General features: G+C 45.2%; 1 pseudogene across 1 annotated transcript; it reads right to left on the bottom strand.

Annotated features, from left to right (window-relative positions):
* Positions 1-61: 61 nt before the first annotated feature.
* On the bottom strand, positions 62-12,131 carry LOC147431967 (uncharacterized; annotated as a pseudogene). The gene is made up of 4 exons (XR_015185485.1): positions 11,437-12,131; positions 1,059-1,137; positions 829-887; positions 62-649 (listed from the first exon to the last, which is right to left on the bottom strand). The product of XR_015185485.1 is annotated as an uncharacterized LOC147431967 (transcript).
* Positions 12,132-12,371: the final 240 nt, after the last annotated feature.

Genomic DNA, 12,371 nt, shown 5'->3' on the forward strand with positions numbered 1-12,371 from the left:
CTCTTGATTATGTTCTTGCGTGGAACCGACTGCACAAGAAAGTCAATGCTTTGATTCCCCTCTAGCACATCCCCGTACTCATGAAAATGGTGCGGTGAAGATACGGGGATTGACTGCTCCCTCCACTTGTGCCCGATTCTTCATCACAACCTTTAGATTCATCGTACTCTTCTCCCACATCCACAACATGAGTAGCCTTCTTGGAAAGCATCCAAAAGGCGGGGAACAACTGACACAAAGCAGCCCTGTACCTAAGCTCTTGGCCCATAGTGTTTGTAAACACCTCGAGGGTTCGCTTGATGGCCCTTCCACGGCCCCAACAAAAAAAAGCCTTCACTGCCTCGACATCCATGCTGCCTCCGGCAAACTTGTCCATCGGATTCTCCTTCCTGGGGTCCTTTACAACAATTTATATGAATGGGTTGCACAGCTGAAAGTCTTCCATCGTCGCAGCAGGAGGAGGAATCCTGCGCCTCTTCTAGGGGGATTCTTGTCCCGACGCCTCTCACTCCCAAGTGAGAGGGGAACCACTTGACCCTCCTCTTCCCAGTGAAAGTGGGGAACCACTTTGGCTTGAGCCCCTCCCTACCATTGCGAGAGGGGAAGCACCTGGGCTATGGCCTCTTCCTGCTCCTGCCATTGTAGAAGACTGTAACACAAAATAACGTGAGTTTTTTTTTTCTGCAGAAAACAATGCACAGAAACCCATTATATTGTTGAATGTGCATTAAGGCATGGCATGGCAGCATGAGAAACGAAAACAGTGCACAGAACACCATTATCTGTGTTTTGAATACTTTGCTCTGTAGAGAGAGACAGAGAGAGTACCCGTCTGCAAGAAAGAATTGGCGACTCGCGAGCACCACATGCTCTTTCTATCTTTAGCTCTGTGTGTGTGTGTACAGAAAACAGAAATCAATGCACAAAAAACCATTATATTGTTGAATGTGCATTAAGGCATGGCATGGAATGGCAGCATGAGAAACGAAAACAGTGCACAAAAACCCATTATCTGTGTTTTGAATACTTTGCTGTGTAGAGAGAGACAAAGAGAGTACCTGTTTGCAAGAGAGAATTGGCGACTCGCGAGCACCAAGCGCTCTTTCTCTCTTTAGCTCTAGAGTTCATGAAACCGGCCTGTTCAATCCAAAAAGGGCGGTAGACTTTACTTTAAACCTTGATTTAGCTTTCACCCATTATTAGTCGTCTATTTTACCTATACTTTCAAGACACAACAAAGGGGAGAGGGATACAGGCTGCTAGATTGCACCTGTATGAGTAGACGGACACCAGATTGGCCCCTAACTTAGGCGCCCCTTTCGGTATTTCTTTATTGTTCAAAAGAGGGAATAAACGCTGTGGTTCCCTACAAGCTGCCCCGCACAAACTCGGCTGAATTTCCACTGTTCCAGCCCGATTTCGGCAACATAACTGTACTAGAACCCTTCACAGTCAGTATTCCCACGCATTGGCCGACTTTCCCGACGCATACGAGCACTTTGCAAAACCTGGCGAGAATCTGCAGCACGCTGAATTCTCTGTTTTCAGCCCTGAAATTGCGCCAGATCGCCTGTACAACGGTCCCCTTGCGTCCCCGAACCTCCTGGGGGTATTAGGGTCCGTTTAGGGCCAAAACCCTAAACCTGCAAAAATACACAGCAGGCTGTAATTCACTGTTTCGGGCTCCGTTTCGCGTGCCGGTCGCATCCGTAGCAAGTCCTCGAGCTCCCGCACTTGTAGGGCTACTTGCCCTTTGAATCGGACGAGATTTCTAGCGTGAAACCTCTCCGAATTCACCTGTACCTGCGGGGGGATTAGCCGCTAGCTAATCCAGTACCTGTGCAAGAGGCTCTTGCCTCGGCAATCGCGCATGAACCCACACGACTGTACATTGGTCAAATGAAAAGCCCACTAGAGGGGCATAACATACTGCCAAAGGGGATAGAGAGGGCAGTGCGTAGCGTGCAGGGCATCACTCCTGGCACCGCACTGTGCATAAGAGGGAAAGCAAGCACTCCATAGCTCTTAACCTGTGACAGAGACTTGCAAAATGAGCCTCCCAGCTATAAATCACGTTTTTGCCTTCTCTATAAGTAGTAAACTGGCCTCAGAGTGCCAAGTGTCACTCATTTGTGCATTTTCCCGCTTTAGAACCTCGGGTCTAAAAATATCTCACCTGCAGCCTCTGTTGACTTGGCCACAGAGTAACAAAATGATTCCCATGTCAAACTGCACGTAATGACGCGAAGACATTTTCAGGTCCCAAAATAGCAGTTCCCTAAATTTTAGGAGATGTTGCCATTGTATCTTTCTAGGTCATCCGACCCTCTTTGTACACTCCGGCCACATCCAGAACTGAAATGTAGCCTCTGTAGCAAAGGATTCCACTTTGGCTAGTCAATGACCCCACTTGGCTAACCATAGTCCTTGTCCAACCTTAGTGCTCTCTTGCCCTCAGGCCTAGACTCCCTCTGGACAGTTCCACACTAGCTATGCAATGCAGGGCAATTAGATTTCCCGAGGGGTGTTTCCAAAAAGTGAAAGTAAATAGATAATAAGAAAGAAATCAACAAAAAGGATAGATAGTAGTCACACGCTGGTGACAGTTCACAACTAAACATCTAAAATATAAGCTACGCAGAATCAAGACAATATAGATGAACCAACTAATGTGCCTTGATTAGATCACTTAACTTTTTGTTTTTGCAGATGGATGTGGTAGAACATGCGAGAGTTATTAGATTGTAAATAGTGATTGCATTCGCGTGTGGATTAACCGGAGGCTCGTGGAGGAGTCAATGCTAGGCTGGGAGTACAACACATAAACTCAGATTAATCAGTGGGAATAAGAAACCCTAACATGAGGCTTCTTAAAGGGGGGATGTAATGTTATAATTAGGCTTAAATTGTGTGACTACTTCGTTGGCGGCCACGAATGGGTATCTATCTTGATCACGTGGGAAGAGAAGAGATGGTGCTCCTCCATCTCCTCCTCATCCACCTTTGATACTACACCAGCATTTACAATCTTCTGCCCAATTCCAGACTTTACTCGACCCACTCTATGCTTGCAATCTAACCATTGCTTTACTGAACACGCCCATTTGTTGTTGTTCTAATAGGTAGTTGTTAACCCCACCCAGTCCCTCAGTTTAAGCAGTCAAAGCTTTGCAACACAAAAAACCAACGAGATTTTTTTTGCCGACACTACCATGTCCTATGCATGTAGCCAAATTACTACAGCTGCTTCATGTTAGTGTACCTTGAATATCATGTTGTGGCTAGTGCTCGAGTATGAGTAACATATTTCCTTGAAGTTTCTTCAAAGCCTCGATGACCTCGCCACACTATTGAAAGTAGGAGTTAGATTATGTTTTAATCAAGTAATTACAAATAGAGTTTGTAGATGCATAGAGATGCATTGGGTGCATGGGAAAAAAATCATCCTTGCGTATGCCAGGGGGGTGGCACCATCCTCACCCAAATTCCATAAACCGTAGGAAGCATGCCCTTCCCCTGTATACTCGGTTAGCATGATTGGTATTGTCCTCACCCAAGTTCCATAAACCGTAGGGAACGTGCCCTTTCCCCATATACTTGCTTTTCTCCTCTAGTGTTTGGGGGGGGGGGGGGGGGGGGGGGGGGGGGGGACTTATGCTTCTCGTCTAATGTTGGAGGGACACTTTTTTGGCCTTCCCCAAAGGAGCTGAGGCCCTAGTAATGCCTTACCTTTTTGTTAATGAAAAATCGACTTTGTGGACAAAAAATCGGTTTTTGTTTTTAGAAAAAAACGTCAAAGGAGAAACTATACCATTGGTTGTGGAGATAGTGGACAGTTATGAAACGTCTAGATGATGATGACATAGCACTCATGAAAGGGAATCCTATAGTCGATGATGATCAATGCACAATGAGGTCTACACCCATCACTTCAAAAGTAGCCTATGTTGTGGCAGAAACCCTCACAAACACACACAAACCTAAAATACAGCTTATACGCATGGAAGCTAGAGCTGCTAGTACTGGGCAGAGCTCCTAGTACTGGGTTTACACCAGCACGCTACGGTGGCTTCAACATCCACTATTATACTTGGGTGCCACAAAATGTTGGGGGTTGCATAGCGAAAGCTTGAAGCTTGGGAGGGAGAGCTTCAAGATCGCATTGTCGCTTTAGCAGACGCACCTAGCACAAGGCTCGCCATCATCCTCAATGCCCTGAGGGAGGTGCCAAAGGGGGATCAATTATCTCCCAGCCAGTGTTGGAGATTGTGTTTTCTTGCACAATTCTAGAGATGGACATGGATGCTATCTGTGCGCTCAGCGACAAGAGCGAGCACATGAAGGCCATCAACCATCAATCACGCTTGTGGTGTCAATGTGGAGCTCTCGTAGAAGCCCTGACAAGGTCTGATCTGTGCTGGAGAGCCGAATCTATACCCCATGCAACACTTTCAAGGCCAGCAAGGACCCTGATAACCTTGGCACAGAAGGCGGGGATCCTTGCCTCAATGGCCGCCTCATCACCATCCAATGCTTTCGAACAAGAGACCGGTTTCTCTGCAGACCTTCTGACACATCAAGATGCCTTCATCGGGTACGATGATGTCGTCTTCAAGATCACGGAGCTCATGTATGGCCTGAGCTTCAAGCAACCCCCTCCAAGGCAAAGTTCGAGGAGTATCTCTACCAACAGCTCGATTACAAGCACACGTACACCCTTGGTGGAGTCCTCGTCTTTCCATCAATTGTACATGCAGGCCACAGTGGAGACATTTATGATAGTTTGTTGCCTCTTTCTAATGGTGGAAATTTTAAATGTAAATTCAAATGAGTCACATGTACAACCTATGGGGGTTTCTGAAAATGTTACCTACAGCCTATTACTGATGCAGATGTGCATGATGCACTTGATGAAGAAAGTGCTGAGAATCGAGAGGCTAGAGGTATGCCAAAATGGATGGTGCATATTTTGAGTGATGGTAAATTGGATGCATCTTTGTCTAGCCGTACTCATTTGGGTTCTTGCCATGCATCGTATGCGTCAGATTGCTATGCTTTGGCTGTATGTGATGTGGAGGAACCTCTATCTTTTGATGAAGCACAAAATTCAAAAAATTGGATGGCTGCCATGCAATCAGAATATGATGCACTTATTAAAAATGACACATGGACTTTATGTGATTTTCCTCCTGGTAAAAAGGCCATTGGTACAAAGTGGGTTTTTAAGTAACGTAAGCTGGATGGTGAGATTGATCATTATAAGGCTCGACTTGTTGCAAAAGGTTGTGCACAGCAAAAAGGCATAGATTATTAAAAGACTTTTGCTCCCACTTGTCGTATGACTACTGTGAGTTTTCTATGTGCATTGGCAGCTCATTTTGGATGGGATGTACATCAATCAGACATTGTTACAGCTTTCTTGATTGGCGATATATTTAAGGAAGAGTATGTGGGTGAAAGCATGTTTAGGTGGTACCACTTTTTGCACCTTTTGGTGGTACCACCAATAGCACTTAGAAGGAGGGAAATTCAACGGTTTTCAAATTTGGGAAAAGAGGGATAGGAAAATTCTAAATTTGCATGCAATATAATTTATGTACCTAGAATCTAGATGCATGCGGGTCATTATGGGCTAGAGTGGGTCTCCTTGTTTTGAACTTATAGTCATCATGGCCGACACTCCGTGTCCTGTTTCTCCTCTCCTCTCACGCAACTAGCTTGTCACTCAGATGCCCGCCTGTACCTGTATGCTTGCTCTGCTCCCATAGCTTGTGCTTCCCCCATTGCTCATGCTCCCCCCATTGCATGTTGTAGCCGTCGGGCTCTGGCCCCCATTGCACCCATCGCGCTCTGCCATAGCCCTGGTGGAGCTCTGCCCCCATTGCCCCTGGCACGGAAGCATAAAGGTTGCATCAACACCCTCTGCAGAGATGACTCTCAAGAAGAACACTCCCTCCAGGAAGTGCAAGAACCCGATTCAGAGCATGGAGGTGACATAGCAGGCGGCCCCTGCAACAAACACCACAACATAGCAGACCCCCGTAACAACCACCACACAACAGACCCCCGCAACACATACGACACAGCAGACGCATTCATCAACCACGACATAACAGGCCCTTGCAACCAACACCATGCTGCAGACCCCTGCAACAAACACGACCGTTGAAACTTCCCTCTCCAAATGTGGGTTGTCGACGAATGAAAAATCTGCTCGGAAAGGTGAGTTCTACATTGTGTTTTGGTCGTGTCTATGCACCTCATGGCAATGCATGGCAACAAATCCTATTTTTCAGCATTGGCTGCAAATCATTTTTCTCCATGGCTTTGCTTGCAGCATTGGTGGAGTATCAGGCTGCAAGCTTTTGTATCAGAAGGTCTATCAGGCTGCCCCCTCCAACGGTGAGTTAATGACAAGGTTTGCGAGGGGCTTTGCATATGAATACTACAATGCTGCCAAAGTAGACCCCGACAGCCACAAGATTGCATGGGATTTTTTGGGGATCAAGTATTAGAGAATGTGAAGATCCAGAAAGGGAAGCTCAATCGGAAAATACAGAAGTCCATGTCCGAATATGGCGTGAAGGAAGCCCTCACATTTGGAGGACTAACAAAGTATGTTGTGGATGGTCCTATGACATCTAGCCTCCCTCTACAACACGTGGACAACCTCTTAGCCCCTCTACAGAGCATGGGTGGATAATCTTGCCGATGACCTTGAGAAGTAGACAGTGAAGGCAGAAGAGAAGGTGAACTCTGCAAAGATAGGCTGAAAAGCGGGACTTATTATTGCGCAACAAAGGTACCTCCTTAGCTTGTGCACACATCCTTGCAGAGGTGGAGAGCCTCAGAGTGGAGGTGGAGAGACTGAAAGCCTCTCAAACAGAAAACGCAGCTGCGATTGCCAAAAAGGAGACTGAAATCGGAGCCCTTACAAGGGTACTCTCCAAGTCCTTTGGATTCAATGATGCTGCAAGGATGAAGGAGGAGGTGTCAGCCATGAAGGTACTCTAGCCTTTTGTTTTTAAAGTGTATAAAGTGCTAAAAGTGGTTGAAAGTGCTTATCCTTACAAGCACTTTCAGCCACCTACAGACTCTTTTAAGCACATGCAAGCACTTTCAAACACATGGAAATGCCTGCAAGTGTTTGCAGGTGCTTAAAAGTGGATAAAAGTGCTTGCAAGTGCTAAAAACTTCTCAACTATTTAGCACTTGCAAACACTTTTAACCACCTGCAAGCAATTTCAAGCACTTTTAAACACCTACAAATGCATGCAAGTGCCTAACTTGTATGCACTTGCAAGCACTTTGAACCACCTACAGGTACTTTAAAGCACTTTGAAGCACTTTCAACCACTTGCAAACTCCTGCAAGTGCTTGAAGGTGCTTCAAAATGGTTAAAATTGCTTTAAAATGCTTTGGCTTATGTGCCAACACAAGAAAACCTTGCAAATCTTTTCACAAAGGCATTGACTCGTGAGAAGTTCAAAGCTTTCTGGGCTTACTCTTCTTTGTGGATTGATCATGTCCTTACGACATGGCACTTTCCTATAACCAAGTGCCCGTTCTCATTCACTGCATCACTCCCAAGGGAGATTTGTTACCATATATATCTTTTGTCTCTTCAAAAGAAGTATCATGGGATGAGATGGTGAAGCACGAGCTATTGCAAAAAGATTTACTTACAAATGTGAACAGTGAAGGAGCATTGGCATCAATGGAGTTAGAGGCTGACTCATATAAAGAAAACGTTCACATAGAAGCTAAATTAATTCAAGAAAAACCTCTACAAGAACCAAAAGAGCAATGTGAACTAATGGCCACGGTGCACATTGCATCCCAAGAAGAGATTAATTACTTTACTACATCAACCATAGAAGAGCCAAAAGCAAAAGAGACACACTTTCAAATTGAGACCCCAACTACTGTCCCAATTGACCAAAGGATTCAACGTCAGCTTACAATAGATTCAAAGATCAATTGAAAGGAGCTATCAAAGCCAAGTGAGGATCCATCCACTTTAAGTCAACCACCAAGACAACTTGAATCTCCCAAGAACATTAGCAACTAGGAGACAGTCAAAGATGTAGTGCTTTCACAAAGGTCAACAACACAATTAGAAAACCATAGGGAACAAACAATGTCAGAAGCCAAGGAGACAAAAGCTTCACCCATTCACTCGACAAAGCTAGAAATTCCTCAAGAAGCTGACAAGGAGACAAGATCAAAGACTAACCCAGTAAGTCAAGAGGACACTGGCAATCTAATACCAAAGAAGATCATATTTTTGTTAAGTTCCAAGGATGGAATTAAGTTAAATGTCATGGAAGAGATTGATGACAATGCCATGACTAATGGCATGTCGTATGGCATGTGGTTACTTCTAAGTAAGCCAAAGATTTATGAAATTCAAACAAAAATTTGCCTCTCATCTAGAATAGAAGTCGTAAGTATGGGGATTGCGGTAGCCACTCACCAACTACATTCAAAAGAGAATCAAGACAAATTCTTGGTTGTGTATTCTTGAAAAGTAACATCTACATGCGCTGAGCACCGAAATGTCCTCATGTCGGGTCCAGAGTATCATTCTCATTCATCTGCTGCACAAAAATCAATAGACATTAGTTCTTGCAATAAAGATCCCATAACATGGTCAGCAAGAGAAGCAAAAAATTGGGCACTGGAGCACATATCCAAGCGAGAAAGAGAAGAGAAAAATAAAAAATTGGACATTTTTAGAAATTGGGAACACTGAGCAGGGCAAGTTCACCAACGAATTCAAACTACAGCCAATCGGACCTGCAGTCGCAAGAAAGGAGAGATTTCTGTGTGGGTTACGAGCGCGCGCACACACACACACACACAATTCGAAAAATTGTAGGATGTGAGCATTAGAGGGGGCCCAATTTTGCAGGCATAGCACCCTTTTTAGAATGACCGAGAGAGAGAGAGAGAGAGAGAGAGAGAAGATCTAGCGCTAATGAGACAGAGGGGTTCCATAGATTCTTAACAGGCCCTCCCCTGTGTGTATCGAATACACACACACACACACCAGAAACAAAAGGTCATTGTAGGTTGATTATTGTTTTTTACTCTTTGGAGAAAACTAATACCCCTTGTATTATTTTCTAAAGCCTCAAGGGCTTACTCCCATAGTCGAGAGATCGCGCTCATCAAGTTTCTCCAAAAATGAGGGCAAAGACCCACAAAAGGGATTCATCAAAGCACCAACTGCCTGGCAAGTGGACCACCGCCCGCCATGTGTGGCATATCCTGTAGGCAGAAAGACACATCCGGAGCTCGGCAAGGATTGGAGCGCACGAGTGCATAGCGACTCAAGGTGATTTTTTTTTGGCAAGCGCAAAAGGCGACTCGGCAAGCGATCGGTTGCGAAAGCGGCAAAAGCGATCATTTGTTGGCCACGCACTAGACAAGCAGCTAGTTTTGACTCCTCATACAAAGGAGACTTTGTTGGATTTATCCCGCGAGTCATACTTTATATTGTTGGCACTTTTGAGCCCTATTTCAGTTGAGATTTTTCTCCCGATACAAATGAGATTCTACATAAATTTTTGCAGCTTCTCGCCATAGTTCGGCTACTCTGAAACCCTCTTGTAAACGATGGCTTCTTCTTCTTCAGAGAAAGAGGAATTTTTGATCCGCAAGTTCGATGGTACCAATTTTACCATGTGGAAAGAGCGGATGAAGGGTGTTTTAACAAATAAAGGTCTATCAGAACTGCTGAAATAGCGTGCAGAGGGTGATGGTTATACACATGCTTAGTGGGAGCTTTTGGATGCAAAAGCCATGGCTACGATGCGCTTACATCTAGCCGAGTCTGTGGTCTTCACTATCATAGGGAAGACCATAGCAAAGGAATTATGGGACAATTTATGCTCAGCATGGGAGAGTAAAAGTGCCTCCAACAAAGTCTTTCTTATGAAGAAGCTTATGAAGTTCAACATGAAAAAAGGTAGTAAAATTTTTGGACACTTGAATGAGTTTAACTCCTTGCTCAGACAGTTGACATCTCAAGGTTTTAGTGAGTTTGACGACAAACTCAAGTCTATATTTTTGTTATGCTCTCTACCTAGTTATTGGTATATCTTTTGCACAACCATTAGCAATTCAGCTCTGAATGGCAAGTTAGTGTTCAATGATATCACAAATGCATTGCTTACTGAAAAGATTCAATATAAATCTCTTGATAGTGCTAGTCATGAGGATGCATATATGGCTGGTAGTTCACAGAAAAAAGAGGTCGTGACAAGTACAATAATAGAAGCAAGAGTAGCGGAATCCTCGAAGTCAAAGCAGGGATAGAAAAGCAAAATTCCAGATATGTTGAGTGCTACCATTGCCATAAAAAGGACCATTATAAAAAGGATTGCCTCAATTTCCTAAGGGAGAAGCAAAGCATGCAAAAGGACAAGTCTAAAAAATGCAAGAGTACTGTAAATATCCAGGAGATCAACGTGGTTGAGTCTCCCAAGCCAGCAGTGATTCATGCAGATCCCTTGGATGTTCTTATCTTCACATCTTCATACTGATGACAACCCTGCAGATGCTCTCACAAAGAGCTTAACGTCGGAGCGGTTTGCACACTGCATAGAGCTTATGGGTGTAGGATGAAGCCTGGGTGATGCTTCATCAATTTTGTATAGACTAACTATATTGACGCCACTACTGGCCACCCTGACCTTCAAGTGGGAGGTTGTTGGGGTGTCGGCTAGGTGGCCATGGGAGCCATCCCTAACCCCTTTAAAATTTTCATTACCTAATATATAGGGAGAGAAAGTGAGAGTTGACACTCTCTCACTTTCTGCTCCACTAACCTAAACTCTTTGTGCATCTCCTTATTCCCCTTCCCCCTCACAGACTCCCTTCTCCTTGTGCACCTACACACCTACACGCGCACAGACGCTGTCGCGATTGCACATGCTCCGGCACCGCAACTCCCTCGCTAACAGCACCATTGTCCCTAGCCTCTTATCGATCTCTAATACCAATTGAATTTGTAGTGCAGAGCGTGCAAGTATGGGGCACGATGATGGTGGAGGGACAAACGAGATGACACACAAATATATTGGACTCACTTACAAACAAATATATTGGACTCACTTACAATAGTGAGTTAGGGTTTGAGTCCTAGTTTGAATGGTCAGTGTTAAAGTCCAGCTACCCACTTACGTGTGGCTAGCACATTGGGCTTTACGACCCCAACACAATGCATGCATCGACAACCAGGAGTGAACCATCTCTCACAAGTCATCTCTACAAACGCAAAAATGTCACAAATGTTTGCTAACTAGATGCCAAGTAAACAAAATCTACATATGCATCCAAGTGGAAGATCGACTCAATCACTACATCATGTAGACGTAATCACCACATACACATAAAAATTGGCTCTACAATAGTTTAGTTTCACTGTACCTTTCTCACTTCTGATGTATTCGATACAACACGCACCCTTGCCACGGCCCGCGACAAGCTGGCTGTGCACTAGCCGTGGCATGCAACCCTTGTTGAGCGTCGCGCTTACTAGCCCCACCACACTGCCCTAAGTCGGACCTGCACCAGCCCATACCAGTTGCCCATCAACTCAGTCGAGTTGCCTGCTTTGCCATTAGCCGATTCCATTATCATAGTCCCTCATCTTGTTTTGCGGACCACCCCTTGAGACCACTGGGATACTTGCCACAGCGTCGACCTGTTGCTACTGTAGACCTACCGAGGGTGACCACTCAAACTACGACGGCTACCCATCGGTGTCGGGCCATGCTCCAGCGCCACGACTGCCTCTACTGTTTACCCGACCGCACCAACTTTGCTGAGTCAACCGCTACAACCCTGCCAGCTGACTACGCCAACATGGAACCTGCTCCGAGTGTTCCTCAACCATGTCGTGTGCCTGCATACCTGCTGTCGCCTTTGCCGACTGTGCTTGGAGGAACCCCTGCTGACTGAGCCATGGGGCAGTCTACAAACCACTATCGCTTGCACCTCTTCTAGTACTACCCATCCATCTCTACAGTGAGGCTGTGAGCCCTCTTGTGTGTTGTCTGCTGCTTTACCGGGACAAGCCCTCGCTGCCGAAATTTTACCTACCTACCCTCTAGCCAAGTTGACATGTGGCACCCAAGCCGTGCCTTAAAATGACCAAAGGAGCAACCTCATCGGGAGCCAATTTCCCTAACTTTCCTTCACTCATTGGGCCTACTAGACCCAATTTTCAACTAGCACACCTCCAAGTGGTAGGCCTCGAGTGATTTAATCACCTTGGTTCATCTAAAAGGATTATTGAATAGGATAAACTACAAAAATACTTTTACAAGAGGATTTTACATTCTACTTAAGAGGGAAGTCCA

The sequence above is a fragment of the Adiantum capillus-veneris genome, chromosome 20 (assembly GCF_014529385.1).
Source record: "Adiantum capillus-veneris isolate H3 chromosome 20, ASM1452938v2, whole genome shotgun sequence".
NCBI classification, from domain to species: domain Eukaryota; kingdom Viridiplantae; phylum Streptophyta; class Polypodiopsida; order Polypodiales; family Pteridaceae; genus Adiantum; species Adiantum capillus-veneris.